The sequence below is a fragment of the Protopterus annectens genome, chromosome 2.part0 (assembly GCF_019279795.1).
Source record: "Protopterus annectens isolate FY-2018-M chromosome 2.part0, PAN1.0, whole genome shotgun sequence".
NCBI lineage: Eukaryota > Metazoa > Chordata > Ceratodontiformes > Protopteridae > Protopterus > Protopterus annectens.
This window is the reverse complement of record NC_056728.1, coordinates 782,286,143-782,291,142: the sequence shown is the minus strand read 5'-3', so window position 1 is coordinate 782,291,142 and position 5,000 is coordinate 782,286,143.

Sequence of the window (5,000 nt, the reverse complement as noted above, 5' to 3'; positions counted from 1 at the left end):
ATTCTGAATTTCCCCATGACAAAGGGACATTGTGGTAAATCTGAAAAGATTTGATGAAAGACTGAAGTTAATGCAAGTTGATGCCCAGACTTTTTAACTCTGCTCTTGAAGTTTGTTAAAAGTGTTCCTTTATATTTAAGGATCTTTTATTGGAAACAAAACAGCCTTAGTAACTTCCAGATTTTCGAAAAGCAGTAGCAATGAGACTCAAAGCAAAGGAGAGTTTCCCAGTACCTAAGAGTCAGAATTACTATCTGCACCTTCTAGCACCCCCCCCTCAGCCCCACCACAATAATCCATTTAAATCTTTCCCAAAGTCTACCTCTACTTTTTCCTCTGTCATTAGAAATCCCAGACAAATAGGAAGAAGTTCACTGTTCTCTCTTTTAGGGTATTTCTCCATACCCTACAACCCAGACTTCTCGGTTTCTTCCTGTGATCCAGTAAATGCTTTTCCTTGGGGTTACAGAACCTGTGCCCACCCAGTCAAGCAGGGTAAGAATTTTGTTCCAATAATTTGTTGGTAGCAAAGAATGAAAGAGCATGGAAACCATTTTTTTTTCTCAACATTTGTCACAAGTTCAAAATGCTGACCCTCAAATCCCTGTTATCCATCATACCTTTTTTTTTTCTGGCAACATTAGATTTAAATGATACATGTTAAGTTGTCGATCTCGCCTTCGTTTCTTGCTTGTTGGGATTGGAGCAGATTATTGGCTCCGACTCTGCCATCTTCTATAGCTCGAGAGCTGTTTACTGGCTCGAGGCTACCCCTTATCCCATGATGCCTAGTGCTAGCTACCCAGATCTCGTTTGCCACTTCAGCTGCAAGGTTCATGGTTACTGGCTCAGGCTTGTATAACTTTATTAATCTGCCTTTTTTGTGTCAGATTAGGGTTTTCTTTTAGATATCTGTTTTATATAATTGTTGATGTTAAGTTGTCAATCTCGCCTTCATTCTTGCTGGATGGGTTCGGAGCTGAACCTCGGCTCCGACTCGGCCACTTACTAAAGCTCGAGAGCTAATTTTACTTGCTCGAGGCAACCCTTTATCCCATGATGCTAGGCGATAACTACCCAGATCTCGTTTGCCGCTTTCGCTGACTAGGTGCGTTTTACCGGCTCTTGGTAAGTGTTGGGATTTTATTACTTAAAAGTTACCTTTGTACTTGGCTTTCCCACCTCTTACTTGGTTTAGCTTAGCTTAACGGTTATATTACACCCTTTTTCCCGTTAGTGCTATTTTTTTTCCCTTTTATCCAATTTATTTCCCCCTTCCCCCTAGGTTAGGTCTTAGGCCTGCTCCTTTCCTAGTTCCTGACAGGGATTCTGTGCTGTGTCTGTGGTGCGCTTGTGTATCCCTGTTTTACCAGTTTGTTTGGATTGGACGTGTGTGTCTGTGTTTTATTTACTTTTGTGCCTTTTACTTCGACAGCGTTATGTCGAAGGACACAAAGGTCTCAGGTTTCAAGAAGTGTGACTCGTGCTGTCAGAAGATGTCTCTGACAGACTGTCACACTTCTTGTGTTTACTGCCTGGGACCCCTACACCTGCAGGACTCTTGTTCTGTGTGCCATGCGTTCAGCCCAAGAGTCCTGCAGGAGCGCAGGAACAAATTAATATTAAGGGGCTTGTTAAAGCCGAGGGCTCCCCGACTAAGTCTGTGCCGGGGAAGCCTTCGAAGCCAACCAAACCGTCGGCTCCGAGTTCTGTGCCTTCGGCTGGTGGCTCACCATCTATGGCAAAATCGGCTCCTGCTGGAGCCGATAAGTCTGCATCACAGATTTTAGCATCGGTTCCACTCAGTGCCGATGTCTCTAAGTCTCAACTCCTTCGGGTCCACGAAAAAGGTCTAGATCCCCATCTTTAGAATCGATCCATTCAGATCCGGTATCACCCTTGTTCTCTGAGCGGAGCCATCGGAGACTTTCTTCTCGGTCGTCCAGGCTTTCCGACAATGACCTTGAGAGAGTGGTCAGTAGACTGTTAAAGTCTCAGGCACTGGCCCAAATGTTTCATAGCCCGTCTCATTAGACAACGGCTATTTCAAATGCACCTACTATTCCTCTTTCGACTCTGTCAGAGTTCGGAGCCGGAGCTCCACGGAGCCGTGACCGTTGTGGCAGAGCCGATACTCCTCCCTTCGGCCCAGTCGTCCTCTGCACCGATCTCCTCTATGATACCTTCATTGGAGGGATCCGGGCGCCTGGTCTCTCTCGCCAGCTCCGAGGGGGCGAGTGGCATCAGACCCTTGTCCGACCCTGTTCTCCCCCTCGGAGCTTCGGCTTTGTGAGCTCGGCCCCGACATCAGCTTTGGAGCAGTCTCTGTCGGTGCGGCCCGGAGTTCCTAGTTCTTCGGAGCGGGAGCCCTCTGGCTTATCTGATAGGGGAGCCTTCGAAGTGATGAGGAGCGTACTGGCCCCAGGGCGTGGTCAACGGTTGGCTCCATCAGCTCCTCCCACTACAGTGCTTGCTGATGTATCTTCCCACTCTCTTGCCCCCGGACCTAGAGATCCAACGCCTCAGGTGTCCCCATTGGGAATATCTTCCTCTTCCGAGGCTTCTCCTGACCCATCAGGTGAACCTCCGCGCAAGAGGACATGTAAGAGGAAGCATGTGGACTCCCCTGAGTCCATTACATCCGATACCGACTTGGATGGGTCTTCCTCTGAGGATGTCTCCTTCTCGGACATCCTTGAAATCCTGAAACAGAGGGGGAACTGGTCTTACCTTAATCCTTCTGAGGACTAGTCTGTTTACCTGGAGGCGTTTGGTTCTCGACCCTCCACCTCCTGGGTGTCTCCGCCCTTCGACCGCCTTATGGACGTGGTGGCACGGAAGGCGTGGACAGCCCTGGATTTGGTGGAACTCACCCCACAAAGGCCTTCCAAATTTATAACTGCTCCAGCGGATAGACAATTTTTAACAAAAGGTGTCCCGGTTGATGCCGTGGTGGTGGCGGCAGCCACCAAGAAGGAACTAGCCGATCCTTCAGTACCTATCCATCCTCCTAACAAGGACTATGGATAGGTACGGTAAGCGGATGTTTTCTTCAGCGACCTTTACCATGCGGTTGCTGAATTACTTGTGTCACTTCACCCGCCTTCAAAGAGATGTTCTAAAAGAGTTGGGTGAAGTTTTACAGGATCAGTCAGCTGCTGGGTCCCAAGACAAAATCAACTCGCAGCTAGGAACCCTAAACTCCATTGTTAACTCCTCCATGCGGCTCATTTCCTTTGCAGCCGATGGGGCAAGTAGGGCCGCAGGCACAGGCGTGGCCTTGAGGCGTCACGCCTGGATGCGGCTTTGTAATTTTGCAGACCCCTTAAAGGCGTCCTTCACTAACTCCCCTTTTGATGGTTCGACGTTGTTCGGACCTCAAGTGAAAGACACCTTGACCAGATGCGAGCAAGATGGCAAGACTCTTTCTGCTGTAGGAGTCCGTTTCTCCACCCCTTCCAGACCATATCCCAAAGGTCAAAAGGGTGGAAAGATGTGGTTCTGTAAATCTCAAGGAGTCGCACCTGACGTAAGAGGTCAGTTTACCCCCAGAGGCAGAGGGGGTAACAACAACAGACGCCGCCCAAGACGCAGAGAGGGTCCGCAGAATCAGGGTAGCAGAGAGCCTCTCTGACAAACCCTTCCAACATCCCTGAGGTGTTGCCCGACTGCCCACCTTCGGAGGCAGTCGGGGGAAGATTGTCGCTGTACCCACAAGCCTGGCTCTCCCTCACTCAAGACAAATGGGTACAGTCGGTCATATCTGAGGGTTACAAAATTCCCTTTATCCAAGCCCCAACTGAGCAAAAGGGACCCCTTCCAGACGTTTCACCCAGTCTAAGGGAACAAGCAGTTCTAGAAATATCAAAACTGCTAGCAAAATGCCATCCAGCCAGTCCCAGCGGACCAACTAGGATCCGGAGTCTACTCAAAGTTCTTTTTGGTTCCGAAAAAAAACAGGGGACTGGAGACCAATATTGGATCTCAGCAGACTAAACAAATTTGTTAAAAGAACGAGATTTCAGATGGTAACGCTACAGTCCATTCTACCCTTTCTGGGCAAGGACATTTGGATTTGCTCAGTGGGCCTTCAGGATGCGTACTTCCACATCAAAATTCACAGGCGCTCCAGAAGGTTTCTCCGCTTTTGGATGGGGGCCAGTCACTTCCAATTCAGAGTCCTGCCCTTTGGTCGCTCTACAGCCCCCAGAGTGTTCACCAAATGTATGGCAGCGGTTACGGCTCACCTGAGGCGTCGAGGATTCCAGGTGTTTCCATATCTAGACTGGCTCCTCACTGCCACCACCAGGCGTCAACTTCTTCAGGCCAGAGATTACACCATTCACACTTGCAGAGGGCTAGGAATATCTATAAATTTCGAAAAGTCTGCCTTGTCGCCTTGTCAGTCTATTACCTTTATAGGCGCCAACTTGGACACCGTGCAGCTCTCAGCAAAATTAACACAGCAAAGGATTTTAGATATTCAAAATTATGTCCATGTTCTTCAGAGCAACAGAGTTCAGGCCAGGTATGTCCTGAAGGTATTGGGTCTCATGGCGGCTGCCATCACACTTCTTCCTCTTGACCGCTTTTACATGCGTCTTCTTCAGTGGATGCTTTTCACCCAATGGTCCTTTCAGCAACTCCCTATGCACCACAAGATCATGATAACTCCAACTTGCAAAAATCATCTGTCTTGGTGGATGTTGTCCCCTCAAGTCCATCAAGGGAGACCCTTTATTCCTCCCTCCCTGGTCACCACGGTCACATCGGACACCTCCCTGATCGGGTGGGGGGGGGGGCATTTTCAGGGCAGGACAGTCCATGGCACATAGCAACCTTTCGAATTCCACTTGCACATAAATGTCCTGGAGTTGAGAGCAGTGCTTTTGATGTTGCAAGCCCTTCAAGACTCTCTTCCCCTGGGGACTATTGCAATCCAAACGGACAATATGTCCATAGTGTGGTATATCAACAAACAAGGTGGAACCAAGTCCTAT